At 42.4% G+C, this 15136-nt stretch overlaps 1 protein-coding gene across 2 annotated transcripts in view; it reads left to right on the top strand.

Annotated features, from left to right (window-relative positions):
• RBFOX1 (RNA binding fox-1 homolog 1) overlaps positions 1-15136 on the top strand; it is a 2222576-nt gene that overhangs the window by 117023 nt on the left and 2090417 nt on the right. The gene's annotated exons all lie outside the window — the stretch shown is intronic.

Below are 15136 nucleotides of genomic sequence, written 5' to 3'. Positions count from 1 at the left end.
GGAGCAAACAAATAAATGAACAATAAGAAAACATAACTCAGTACCCCACAGTAAGATATTCATTTTACATGGCTCTCTGGTACACACAGACCTACTCTGACACACACATTCTTTCTTTTTTTTAATTAAAAAAATTTTTTTTAAACATAACAACATACAAAAATGAACATTCTTACTATATGATCATTCCATTCTCGGTGTATAAGCAATAACTCACAATATCATCACATAGTTGTATAGTCATCATCCTGATCATTTCTTAGAACATTTGCATCAATTCAGAAAAAGAAATAAAAAGAAAAAAGAAAAAAACTCATATATACTATACCCCTTACCTCTCCTTCTCATTGATTGCTAGTATTTCCATCTACCCAACTTATTTTAGCCTTTGTTTCCCCTATTTTTTTATATACCCCTTATCATTCCCTTTCATTGATCACTAGCATTTAAATCTACTAAATTTATTTTAGTATTTGTTCCCCTATTCTTTATTTTTTAATCCATATGTTTTACTCATCTGCCCATACTGTAGATAAAAGGAGCATCAGATGCAAGCTTTTCACAATCACACGGTCACATTGTGAAAGCTATATCATTATACAATCATCTTCAAGAAACATGGAGCTGGAACACAGCGCTACATTTTCAAGCAGTTCCCTCCAGCCTCTCCAATATACCTTAACTAAAAAGGTGATACCTATATAATGCATAAGAATAACCTCCAGGGCCACGGTGGCTCAGCAGGTAAGAATGCTTGCCTGCCAAGCCTGAGGACCCGGGTTCGATTCCTGGTGCCTGCCCATGTAAAAAAATAACCTCCAGGATAACCTCTTGACTCTGTTTGAAATCTCTCAGCCATTGACACTTTATTTTGTCTTATTTCTCTCTTCTCCCTTTTGGTCTAGAAGGTTTTCTCATTTCCTTGATGTTGAATCCCAGCTCATTCAAGGATTTCTGTCCCACGTTGCCAGGAAGGTCCACACCCCTGGGAGTCATGTCCCACATAGAGAGTGGGAGGGCAGTGAGTTTGCTTGTCGTGTTGGCTGAGAGAGAGAAGCTACATCTGAGCAACAAAAGAGGTTTCCTGGGGATGACTCTTAGGCCTAATTTTAAGTAGGCTTAACCTATCCTTTGCAGGGATAAGTTTCATATGAACAAACTCCAAGATTGAGGGCTTGGTCTATTGCTTTGGTTGTCCCCACCACTTGTATAATATCAGGAATTCTCCACATGGGAAAGTTCAATTTTCCCCCTTTCTGACCATTCTCCCAAGGGGACTTTGCAAATACTTTCTTATTCACTGTTCAAATCTCTCTGGGATTTATCAGGGCATCACTCTGGGCAAACCCACAAAATCTCATGCCCTACTCAAGGTTCCACGTACTTATGGTGTTCAGTTAAACTGACACATAAGTTATGTTTGGAAATGCACTAGTCAGATTATAAATTTTGAACCAAATAAACATTTTTTGCTTTGGTCTTACACATACATTAAAGTTTTAAAATGTGAATTACCATCTCTTTTCAACACCCTGCAATATTGACATTCCTTTATTCTTCCTCATGCAAAAGCATTTTTTAATTTGTGCATTTAGTCACTATCATTGTACACTCTAGGCATTCCTAGATTATACCATCTCAGTCTTTATTGTCTATCTTTCCTTCTGATTTCATTTGTGCCTCCAGCCCTCCTCCCTCTATCATTCTCACATTCAGCTTCATTCAATGTACTAACATTATTGTATTAAAATTAGGTAGTATTGTGCTATCCATTTCTGAATTTTTACAATCAGTCCTGTTGCACAATCTGTATCCCTTCAGCTCCAATTACCCAGTATCTACCCTATTTCTTTCTCCTGATGGTCTCTGTTCTTAGCTGAAAGTTTGTTCACTAATGTTAGTTCATATCAGTGAAACTGTACAGTATTTGTCCTTTTGTTTCTGACTAATCTCACTCAGCATAATGTCCTCAAGGTCCATTCATGTAACACATTCTTTCTTACACACACATGTGCACTGAAACAAAAGTTTCACAAAACCCTTACCACATGTAATGTGCCATGATGTTTTCTGTTCTAGCTTACTTTATTTAAAAAAGAAAGAGATCAAGAAAATCTCATTACCCCTCATTAAAATTATTTCGTGCCCACCATTGGGTCCCGAGTTACAGTTTCAAGAATGCTGAGGTAGGGAAAGGTACTGTGCAAAGAAGTAATCTGGAAAAAAATCTGTGTTTGAGTCACTTGGTCCTTCCAGAGGAGGACATCTCGGAGAAGGGACATATAAGGGCCAGAAGGACCTAGCCACGTGAAGACTGAGGATGGGGTGCAAGGTGGGATGGAAGGAGCGTTTCAGGCAGAGAAAAGAGCAGGTGGGAACAAATTTAGCTTGTTTGGGTCATAGTGGGGGGAAGGGGTAGTCAAAGAGCTACTGTGATAGAGTGGGAGAAGGAACTGAAATGAGATGAAGGAGAAGGGTGCAGGCTGTTGTTAGCAGGGGCAAGGACTTTTATATACATGTTTATATGTTGCTAAGAAAAACAAAAAATATCACAACAAATGGTGTATTCATTTTTAATTTTTTTGGGGGGGATGCATGGGCTGGGGTTCGAACCTGATATCTCTTGTGATGAAAGGCAAGCATTCTACCATTGAACCACCCGTGCACCCATGTATTCATTTTTTTTATGACTGTGTGTCAAATTACCACAAACATAGCAGCTTAAAACCACATAAATTTATTATCTCACAGTGTTGTGGGTCAGGAGTCTGGGTGCTGGGTCCTCTATTCAGCATCTTTCCAGACTGTAGATAAGGTGCTGGCCTGGACCATGATTCTCAAGTGAGACTAAAGTCCTCTTCCAAGCTTACTGGTTATTTGCAGAGTTCATTGCTTTGTGGCTATATGACTGAGGTCCCATTTTCTTGCTAGCCATTGTCTGGAGACGACTCTCAGCAGCTGTTGGTCACCCACAGTTCCTTGCCATTGGACCCCATATGCAGTACACAGTGCAGCTATCCTCTTTCTCCTAGGGTAGCAGGGGCATCTCTCAATTCCATTCTTTTGAAGGACTCACCTGATCATGCCAGGCCCACCCAGGCGCAGTTTCTAGTTTGCTGAACTCAGAGTCAGCTGATTGGTAACCTAATCACAGGAGGGATATCCCATCAGTCAGTGGTTGCTCCAATACTTTGGTGTGTGTGTGTGTATTATATGAGGGCATGTACCCCAGGGAACAGGGATCTTGGGTGCCGTCTTAGAATTCTGCCTCCCATAAATGGGGAAGGTAGAAAATCCGAAACCCTGAAGTGATGAATCGTGAAAGCTTTTGTTTCAAGAACAAATCATCTACTACTGAGCTTAGACTCTTGTTGAAATTGCAGGCAGTTGGAAAGAGCCCCTTCCAAGGTTTGCAAGGTGAGGAGACAAAGCACTTGCCTCCCTTCAACTCCTGGAGCTCCAACATTGACGTCTTCACATCTGGAGACCCTTTTAACATAGGTAAAGTCTCCCTGAGCAGCAGGCTCTTAAGGCATGCTGATAGGCTCCAGGGCATGATCCTTATGCAAATTGAGCTCTGATGTGCTGGGCTGAGGACACAGGTGAACCCTGTCTTCCACCCATCAGCTGCTTTCTTTCACCTGACAGTTCCAGAGAGTTGGAGTTCTGCTGGAGTTGGTTGGAGACTCTGAGCTCCAGCCATGTGCTCCAGATGCTGCCCCAGGTACGTGGGGAGGGCAAGCATGTCGTCATGTGTTGTGTGCCCTTGAAGCCTACGAGAGAGAGAGGGAGGGAGGGAGGGAGGGAGGGAGGGAGGGAGGGAGGGAGGGAGGGAGAGAGAGAGAGAGAGAGAGAGAGAGAGAGAGAGAGAGAGAGAGAGAGAGAGAGAGACCATCAAGGCCTCAAGTGCCAGGGAGAGAAAGCACCGACCTTCAGGATGGGTGAAGTGGGGAGTGGGGTGCACTCACACAAAAGGAGCATTAGGACTCATCACCACAGGAAATGCTTTTCTACAGCGTTCTGTGTGTTAGGGTCTGTCTTATATATAGAGTAATTCATTTTCTGAGCTACGGACTGTTATCGCAATTTTATACATGTGAAACTTGAATCGTAGAGAAATTGAGTAACTTGCCCATTTTCACACAGCTAGTAAGTAGCAGAGTCAGTATTTGAATCCAGGCTGTTGGGATTCCTTACTACCATGCTGTGCCACCTGGAACGGGCAGCTAGAGGGGGCCTTGGATGTTACAGTATCCCATGGGAGGTGCTCAAAACAATTGTGAATCAATGCAACAATGAATGAATCAACAAATTTTCTCTCCTTTTCCCTGGCTAGTAGAAGCTGAGTATACTAATTTCCTATGGCTGCCATAACAAAGTACCACAAATTGAGTGGCTTAAAACCCACAGAACTTTAACTCTCACAGTTCTGGAGTCCATAAGTCTGAAATCAGGGCATTGGCAGGGCCAGGCTCCCTCTGGAGGCTGTAAGGGAGAATCCTTTTTTGCCTCTCCAGCTTTTGGTGGCCCAGATATTTCTTGGCTTGTAGCTGCATGAACTGATCCTGGCCTCCATCTTCACGTGGCTGTCTTTTCCCTGTGTCTCTATCTTCATGTGGAATTCTCCTCTCTATGTCTGTCTGTGTCTGTCTCTTCCTTTTTTATAAGGACCCCATTTGTATTGGATTGGGGCCCACCCTCATCCAGTCTGGCTTCATCTTAACTTGATCACATCTGCAAAGACCCTGTTTCCAAATAAGGTCCCATTCACATGTCCCAGGTGTTACAGTCCAGCATAACATGTACGGACCTTCCCTGCAACCTTCCCAGCCCACAGTCAGGAGCAGGAAGGTGGAAGAATGCCCATGCCAGGCAGTGCACAGAGCAGCTGGAGCTTCCTTCGGGAGGGGGACATTTGATGAGCCCATCTAAATGATTGCCTGAGTGGACAGAGCGTGGCTACTCTCCCCCTCCCTCCACAGACCCCACCCCTTTCCATGCAGCCCTACAGGCCTGGTTCCCTCATAGACTCCACTGACCCCCTAAGGTTTTGCCTCATCCCTTTTTTACCCTCTTCTAATTTGTTACATGACTTTCCCTCTTTCAGCAAAACAAAGTTCTTTTGCAAGTCAAAGTTCGGACCTCCAAATGATTTTTCTGATGTAGCATTTGAAAGTCTTCTTTGAAAGTTTTTCTACCTTTTTGTGCTTACCCACTCAAGTGTTTATTGAGCACTTTTGTTCTGAGCATGTTCTAGGTGCTAGGGATACAGCAGAGTATAAAACAGGCAAAATCCCTGCCCTCATGAAGCTTATGTTCTAATTAGGGGAAATAGAAAAATATAAAACTACGGAGAGTGAGAGATGGTGCATCCCTGCTTTACGTATCCTAATTCTCTTAAAGGTACTGTGTGTCTCTCACTGACTGGGGGAAGGTTGCCGAACAAGGAGGGGCAAAAAAGGAAGGCACAAATACAACCAGTTAAAGGTATTATCTTGCTGTGCTGTTTAATTCTAATTTAATAGTTCTTGAAAATCAACCTCACAGTGGCTGGCACAGAAAAATCTGAAATTCAGTTCTTGCCCGTGCTACAGGAGAAAGGTCAGGTTCTGTAGCTTGTCATTCAAGGCCTTCAACGTGGCTTCAAGGTGCATGTTCATTCCTTTCCTTCACAAGATCATTGTTCCTGTCAAACTAAGCCTATTTATGGACTTCTGCAGATCGCATCTGCTTCCTGCCTCTGTGCTTTTGCCTCATCATTCCCCCTATCTAGAATCCCCTCCTCCCTCCTCCTTTCTGACTTTCTAAATTCTATCCAATCTTCAAAATCAAACTGAAACACTATAATTGAACCTAGGCTTCAGAATTAGTCAGTTGTATCTGGTTTGAAGTCCTGGCTCAACCATAATCTTGGGGAAATCACTTGGTTTCTTTATTGAGTCTTTATTTTTCTCATTTTAACTGGGGGTAATGAAATTATGTGTCTCATAGGTTGGTATGAGGATTAGCAGACTAACACAGTAGAGTGCTGACTATTCATTAAATGTGGAGCTACCACCACCCTCCCTTTCTGAAATGGGTTGAAACTTTTGGGGATGTTGGGATGCTAGTAAATGTATTTTGCATGTGAGATGGATGTGAATCTTTGGGGGCCAGTGAGTGAGGCAGAATACTGGGCCTCCAGAGGTGTCCATGTCCTTATCCCTGGAACCTGTGACTATGTCACCTTACATGTCAAAAGGGTCTTTGCAGATGTGATTAAGGATCTTGAGATGAGATTAGTCTGGCTTATCAGGACAAATCCTTATAAAAGGGAGGCAGAGTCACAGAGAGACTAGAAGATGTGATTCTGCTGGCTTTAAAGATGGAGGAAAGGACCATGAATCAAGGAATGTAGGTGTCTTCTAGAAGATGGAAAAGGCAAAGTCAGAGGAATGGATTCTCCCCTGGGACCTCCAGGAGGTATGCAGCCTTACTGAAACCTCGAGTTTAGCTCAGTAAAACCCATTTCACACTTCTATCCTCCAGTACTGTAAAATAATAGATTTGTGTTATTTAAGCCACTAAGATCATGCAACAGAAAATGAATATGCTCTACATCTGCAGTGATTCAGCCTCTTCCTTCTGTAAACTGGACAGATTAAATACTTCAAGGCCACTTCGTTAGCATGAAAGCTCTGGGCACTTTCTCTTGGTGCCGTTTGCAGAGATTTCTTGCTCTCCCATACTAAAGTAGTCTGCATTACAGAGACCTCAGGGTCTAGAGGTCAAAGTCCTGGGTTCTGGACGCAGACAGACCTGGGTTTGAATCCTGGGTAGGCTACGACTTGCTGTAAGAACTTGGGGAAGTGATCTCCAATCTTCAATATTCTTATTTATAAAATGGAACAGTAACTCGAGAGTATCGTAAAGAGAATATGAAACAAGGCATGGAAAACCCTCAGCATCACACCTGACCCATAGTAAATAATAAACATGAGTGTTTGTGATTATTGTAATTTTGTTATTGTTATTCTGATGTGGTTATGGACTTGTGACTATGGTAGGGTAACTCTGGATTTTTAGGGGCAGTGTACACTGCAGACCTAAGAAACCCAAACACAGACGCTCATGGTTTGCTGTTCAACAGATTGTACAGGACACAACCATGGCTTTGCCACATAGGACTAGGCTACAGAGGGCGTGCAAGATGACTTCTTGGGAACAACCTCTGAGGGACGAGCACTGGCATCCCCAACGACAGATGAGAAATCAAAGCCCCAGGACGACGGGCGGCCTGCCTAGGTCTGCCTACCCCCCCACCCCCCACTTCATCACGCAGCCTTGCTTTCTCAAGTGTGGTACATTCTTGGGAAGGAACCAGGAATTCCAAGTAGCTCCGCTGTGAGCAAATTTCCCAAGGAGAGGTGCAGCCCCTACGGGACAGGTCTCCGGGAGCTTTCCAGTTAAATGATGTGACTCACTCGCTGAGGAGGAAACGCCAAGTGGTGGTGGCAGAGTCTTCCTGGCGACAGCTCTGAATAAAGCCGCTCAGGCAGGTTTTGAAGCAAGGCATCCCTGGGGGAGGGGGAGGGGTTGGTGGTGTAGAAGAAAGGCTGTGCTATTGCTGTTTCCCATTGCGATGCTCACAATGTCTTGGTTTCTTCTTCCTGAGCCTCAGGAGTCTTCAGTGCAGCTGCCAAATCGCTTCCTGCTCCAGAAGGTGGGGTGCCTCTTAACTAAGAAAAAAACCCTGGCATTTTCTACCGACAGCCCCAACTGTTACAGCTTCCTATAGTATTAACAAGGCATCCATGACTGTCCCCAGAGGGCACTGTTCTTCTTTTCTTTCTTAACTTTCCCAGAAATATCTTTGTTCCTCTTTTTTTCCCCTGACTGCTTAAGGGATTCCATCTTTACCTTTTGCATTGACTTAGGGCTGCAGCATACAAACAGTATCCACAATATCTGATATTTACATTTAGGTTAATTAAAAGTAAATTAAAATTTGGTTCCTCGTTGTAGTAGCCACATTTTAAGTGCTCAGTAGTTACCATTGCTAACCATATTTCCAGCAGCTCGTGGCCACCAAGTTGGACAGTGCAAATATAGAACATGTCCATTTCTCCAGAAAGTTCTGTTGGGCTGTGTTATGTTTGTGAGAGCTAGGGAATTGGTTCACTCTTTTGATACTTACTATGTGCCGGACACTGTTCTTGGTTCTGGGAGGTAAGTGGTCAATGAGAAAAACAAGTCTGCTTTTTCTCATTGGTGGGTGAGATTTCCAACAGGGAAGGGGATTAATTGCAGATTGTGGAAAGAGTCCTGAAGGGGACCGAAAGGGTGACGTGACAAGAGTGATGCCAAGTGGATGACCTCAGATTGGGTCGTTGAGGAGGAAAATCAAGGCACATGTTGGTGTTTGCCGTTTAAATCTTCTTCCTGCCCCATGTCCCTAAAAGCTTATGATTTTACCCCATTTATTAACAAAATTTTTGGCTAGGTGGTGCCTGCTCAGAATGCAAGGGAGGGGTATGTGTGAAGAAGGAGGACATCTCCAGAATGGTGGCATCTTCATAGAGTGGGGTTGTGCAAGAACCCTACAATCCCTAGTGATGAGGAGAGGACATTCAGGGAAACCCAAGCATGGATGTGCTATGGTTCTAATTCCATCACACCAAGAAAAAGACAAGGGGTGTCTTTTGAGTGATAACAGATTGGGGGAAGGGAGAGTATTAGGATTTTATCTTTCGGGGAGTAGGGGAAAGGAGAGAGGGTTGCCACTTTCTATGTGACAGGCACTGTTCTTGGTTCTGGCTTTTTTTCTCACTAGTAGGTGAGATAGCCAATGGGAATATCTCAAAAGCACAGGGTCCTCTCCTAATTACCAATTACCTGCTATGGAATTAGGATTCAACTTTAATATTTGATATACTTCCCTCTTCCAACACTGAGGGTTGATGTCTTCCTCTGTGTTGCATTGCCCAAAGCAAAAGTGGCAAGAAACATCACTTGATGAGAAGAGATTTATTACCTCTAACCAATAGAATGAAGGTTTACATTGGAAATGTTATATGGGTCTGCCTAAGGGTAGGGTGCTGGCTATGGGTTGGTTGATTATTGGAGTTGCTCCAGGCCTGCTGTCTTCCATCTTTGCTTCATAGGCATCATAGGTTATATCCAACTTCCAGAGACACAACTTGAGGTTGCATGCAGACCTCTACTGCCTCCACCAATATTTTTATTGGGATAGATTTATAGTGTTTCAAGACTGAAATTTGACATAACCTTTTTCAGTTTATTCACCATCAGTCCAGGCATAGAACTACTCCTTTGATCTCCAGGAAGCAAGTACAGGTGGGGTGATGTTGGCAACTGCCTGGACCTATTATGGCAGAAAAAGTTTGAGATAGGTTGCTGCAGCCACTGTCCTGGGGTGGCATTATGTTTGTGAGAGCTGAGATCTTGTGCTTCATCTAAGGAATAGGGGCTCTCAGGAATAATTCACACCTATTCTTTTTCCTTGGTGGAGATGTTCATTCTCTTTGCCTTATGCATTTTATTTGCTTTGTGTTTACCATATGCCAGGTCGTATATCTCAATCCTCAAAACCACCTTATGATGTTGGTCCAATTCATTTATCAATCCCATTTTACAAGTGAGAAAATGAAAGATCAGAAGTTTGAGATGTCACACAACTACTGAATCCCAGAGCTGGGATTCCAAACCCAGAAGTTCTACTCTAGGATCAACTCTCCTGATTGGGGCTGGTATGTCTTCAACAGGGAACCTTGAAGAGGTTGGTCTTTAGGCTCAGGGTCATGGCAGGCCACAGTACCTCCCAACAAGTTAATATCACTCTTTAGTTTTCACTGCATTTATTTTTACTTGAAATATTATTGGTTTTCTATTTATAGTAGTGATAAAAGTTCTCTCGAAAAGTAAATGTATTTATTTAGATAACAGTGATTCTATTTAAAGTAAAATACTAAGTAAATAATTGTAAATATCAGATGGAAGTGGCAAAAAATAGTGATGTTGGTGTGAGAATATTCCACTCTTCATGTTACAAAGGTATGATTACTTTTGAAAAAGGCAGCAAAGATTAGCCCTCTGGGGCCTCAGAAGGTGATATGTTAAAGTGTTCTTGTGTGTGTGTGTGTGTGTGTGTGTGTAGCTTTAGAGACCTTTATGACAGAGCTGAGAGCTGGAGTCCATTGACTGTGGCAAATGGGGATTTTTCTGGAGCATCTTAGAAAGAGGAGGCTTGATTGTGGCTAAATCAGAGCAGGTCAGAGTTTCAAGTCTTATACTAGGAAACATCTCCTATATGCCTTCTTTAGGAAGGATTGACTTGAAGCCCTCACTCAGTGCCAGAAACTTTGTGTTCATCATCTCAATTAATCCTCATAATAACCCCTTGAACAATTATGTTCCCCATTTTACAGTTGGGGGCACTGAGGCTCTGAAAGGATAAGTCATTTGTCTAAGATCACACAGTTATGGACAATGGAACCAGAGGGGTATAGCGCCAGACGTACTGCTCTTAACATCTACATTAGAGTTAGTCATAGAGTCATTTATACATATTCTTTCTCCCCTCTTTTAGGGCTAGTGGTTGAATTGAACTTCCCTCTTCCCATTGAATGTAGGTAGGACTCTGGCTAATGGAATATGAGCAAAAGATTGAAGAGACAGTACCCAGTTTGCTATATTCTCCTTCCCACCACCATGGCAACAGTGTCCAAGATGGTGACTACTCTATGGACATGGGTCTTGTCCCCAGGTGACCCACCATGAACATGTAGCATGAGGCAAATAAATGTTGGCATTTAGATGGGTCTAGGATTTGGAGGATGTTTGTTACTGTAACCTAACCCAGTACAACCTGTCTGATAGACCATACCACTTTCCTTCAGATGGAAATCACGGATGGCTTGTGGGAAAGAACACAATGATAAAAAGTTCTTGCTTGTAAATTTAACCTGCTGACAATCACAGTGATGGGGGCTGTGGTGGTGGTGGTGGTGGGGTTGGATAGGAAGATACTTTAGAACAAAAGAATAAAACCACCAATCCTATGGAAATCTCACAGCCCCCTCCCTTATCCTGCAAACAGCAATGGCTCTGTTGGATAATTAAGATGCACATGCCGCCTGACATTAAGCAGCCTTTTGTGAACTGTTAATTAAGATTTAATCAGTCACATATTTTATTCTTACCAAATTAGAAGGTTAGTGTTAACTTCTGGCAGGGTTCCCTTACTCCATGTTGAAGGAAATCGATGTATCTGAACATAATTTAAGGAGAAGAAGCAGGTACCATGGTGAAAATAGGCTGGGGAGACATCTTTACATTTTAGGTAATTCAGTAAGTCCGCCATAAGAGGAATGATTGACAAAGACATTGTTTCTTACACTAAGGGGTAGAGAGCAAATTTGTGACAATGAATTAGGACTTTTGTAGTGGAAAAACCAGTGAGAATTAAGACAGGTTGATAAGTGCCTACTCGCTACTCTGTGTGTGGCTTCTGGATGAGAGAATCATCACATGGAATTTGCATTCCTGACTTGAGATGAGGGAAACAGCAAAAGCAGAACAAAGGCAAGCAAGTGTGGGCTGGTAGAAAGGTGTCAGGTATGGGGCAAAGGGGGACCGAAGCAGCATTAAAATGCAGAGGGAGAGAGGCTGTTAGAGGTGCTTGGGACTTCTGAAAACTGAACCAGTTTGTTACTGGTTGATAGTGACTTGATGACTTCCTTCCCCCTCTTTTATCCCTCTGTTGCCCTCTCTCTCTTTCCTTTCCTTTCTCACCTCCCCCCGCAACCCTCTGCTCTTATTTCTATTCTTCCTTCCTTTTCTCCCTTCCTTACATTCCTTCCTCTGTCTTTTCTTTTCTCCCCGAAACATTTTGGAGAGGGCAGGCTATGATGACTCAGCAGGTAGAGTTCTTGCCTGCCATGCCGGAGACCTGGGTTCGATTCCTGGTACCTGCCCATGCAAAAAAAAAAAAAATATATATATATATATATATATATATATATATATATATATATATATGTATATGTATATATGTATGTATATATATGTATATATATATGAACCTACAGTAGTGTTGCATCCCTGGTAGCCAAGGAAAAAGACACAAACTCTATCTTTGTAGCCCTGTCTATGGGAGAGACACACAAACTGCCAATTATATGGTACCACAAGTTACCAAAAAGGGAAGAATTCATGTCCCAGACTTGGGGGTGGAGGAGGTCAGGAGAGTATCTAGCTGAGGTCTGAATTGGGTTGGGGAGGTAGCATCAGGAGCAGCATGTGTCAAGGACCCAGGTCCAGAGAGAGAAGATGGTGGATGACCTCAAGGAGTAAGAGGCCAGCAGTAAAGGACCAAGCTCACAAGAGCCAGCTGCTTTCTCAGGACGTCCCTTGGCATCTGAGTGTGGCAGGCAGACTTTCTAGGAATGGTCCCCAAGATTCCTTATCCCTTAATCCTTGGTACCTGTGAGTGTGCTGATCACGCCAGTGATTGTGTCATGTGTAACATGGCACAGCTGACCTTAAAAAGGGGAGCTTATCTGAGTGGCTTAATCTTATCACACAAAGCCCTTAAAAGCAGAATTTTCTCAGCTATGTGGTGAGAGAGGAAGTCAGAGAGATTTAAAGCTTCAGAAGGACCCAAAGTGCCATTGCTACTTAGAGGACAGGTGTCCATGTGAGAAGGAATTCAGGGGGTTGCTGGAAGCAGAGAGTGACCCTGCCCAACATCCACAAAGGAAACGGAGACCTCAGTCCCTACAGCCATGAGGGACTGGATTCTGCCTACAACCCAAATGAGCTTGAAAGCACAATCTTTTCTAGCTCCTCCAGATAAGCGCCCAGCCCAGTTGATATCTTGACTTTGGCCTTATGAGGCCCCGAGCAGAGAACACAGCCAAGCTCATTGGACTTCTGACCTACAGAATGCTGAGCTAATAAATGGGTATTGTTTAAAACTGCTAAGATGGTGGGAATTTATTAGGCAGCAATAGAAAACTAGCACACAGAGCCTGATCTGACCAGGATTGAAACTAAAGCTGCATAATACAAAACTGGGTTGGGGTCAGGGAGGTAGGTTTAAACCAGTGAGCATTTGAGGTGGATTTATGTTCTGTCTCTCTTGCCTTAAGTAGTCAGGGGATAGTAAAAAATAGAAACTATAAAATATGCACATTTCCATTTTGTTGGAAAACATTTAAAAATAGCATTGAAGATTTTTTTGTGTGAATATATATATATCCATCACATACACACACCATATCTATTTTGCATCTACCTTTCTGTTTACAAAGAAAAAAAGGGAAGATTCTGGGAAGATGGTGGCCTGAATTTGGCTTTCTACTCTCCCACTATCATCCATTATGTATCAGCTTCTCTTGAGCCAATGGCTGCTAGGCCTGGGGGTGGCCAGATGCAAGTGTGGCTCTGGGTTTTGTGGGATCCAGCAGAAAGAGCTGGATGAGTTAGAATGGGGTGGATTGTGGGAGTTAGAATGGGGTGGATTGTGGGAAGAACTTGGTCCTGGGGTGATAAATTAATCCCTGAAGGTTAAATTGGGCAAGGTTCCTTGAATAAGGTCCCTTGCCCTGGTGAGCCCATGGAGAAAAATAACTATCCATCTGAGAGGGTTTGGGAAACTTCTGGAAGTCCAGAAGGTGTAAAAGAAGCAGGCACATTCAGTTCTTTAATTTTTAAAAAGACATTTGAATGGCAGTGATATCATAAATAAAGTCAACAAATAAATAATAGACTTGGAAAGTATTATGTAAAAGATATGCAAAGAACTCTTGCAAGTCATTGAGACGGGCAGAAGAAATCCACGAAAAAATGAGTATGCAGAGCCAGTTCACAAATGAGCAGATGCAAATGGCCATAAACACACGAACACGAGCTTGTGGTAAGGGACATGGACAAACAAATGATACTGCTTTATATCTATCAGAATGTCAAGAATATAAAAAGAGCTGTCATGCTTGTTTCTGGGGGGAATGTGGGGGAAGTGCTCACACACTGCTGATAGACAGGGAAGGGTTTTGTTGAAAGGCAATCTGGTGGTTATTAATGAAAATTAAAATACACAATCCTCTGACTGAGCTATCTTACTCCTGGAAATCTAGCCCATAAAAATAAAAGCATCAGTTGGCAAGGATATATGTCAGAGGATGTTTAATGTGGCATTGTTTGTTTAAAAAAAAAAGGAGGAGAAAAATTAAAGATCATCCACAGAGGAATGGTTGAATAAATAAGGGAATGTTTACTGCCATTAAAAAACATGAGTCAGTGAAATGATGAGTGTGTTGAAGGGATATTCATGAAGTATTGTTGGGTGAGAAAAGTAAGATCCTGAAAGGTGCATCTACAATCCCATTTTAACAAAAATGAAAGCAACTGCATATGTATGTGTAGATACAAATGCATGCATGTTTATATATAGTTATTTGAGAATAGAGAAATATTTGGAATATGCATTTTGGTTGTAATGTGAACTACTGGGAGGTGATAGGAGAATTGAAGTAGGGAATTCAAGCATAAAAAGGAAAGGACCAGGGGTGCAAAAGTAGTTCAGTGGTAGAATTCTAACCTGCCATGTGGGAGACTGGGTTCAATTCCTGGTCCATGCAGTTCCCCCCAAACAAACACAAACAAACAAACAAACAAGCAAAACAAACAAACAAAAAACAATCAGCCAAAAATTCAACAAATGGTGCTGCAATAACGGGATACTCATATGGAAAAATAATGAATTGTGACCCTGCCACACAGCATAAAAAACAAACAAACAAAAAGACAAAAAAGACAAGACCACATTAAGAAATAAACGGCATATGTGTGACAGGATTATGTTTAACCATTTAGGTGAATCTATATAGATGCTTGTTAAGAAAATTTAAAAACTTTAATGTAAAGGGAAAGCCTATTTACTGAATAGAATTATATTCTGAAAAGGCTTGCAGATAATGGGGAAAAATGAATGTTCTAAGGAATATATATTAAATTCTTATATGATGCAGCCCAGTTTAGTAATCACTTGTCCCTATATCATGATGTAAGTGGCCACAGCCCAGTGTTGAACTGTGTAATTGTTCTAATCCATTGAAAATGCTACAAAGAGGCC

This window comes from Tamandua tetradactyla, chromosome 23, assembly GCF_023851605.1.
Source record: "Tamandua tetradactyla isolate mTamTet1 chromosome 23, mTamTet1.pri, whole genome shotgun sequence".
In the NCBI taxonomy this organism is placed as follows: Eukaryota; Metazoa; Chordata; class Mammalia; order Pilosa; family Myrmecophagidae; genus Tamandua; species Tamandua tetradactyla.
This window is presented reverse-complemented; position numbering and strand designations above follow the sequence as displayed.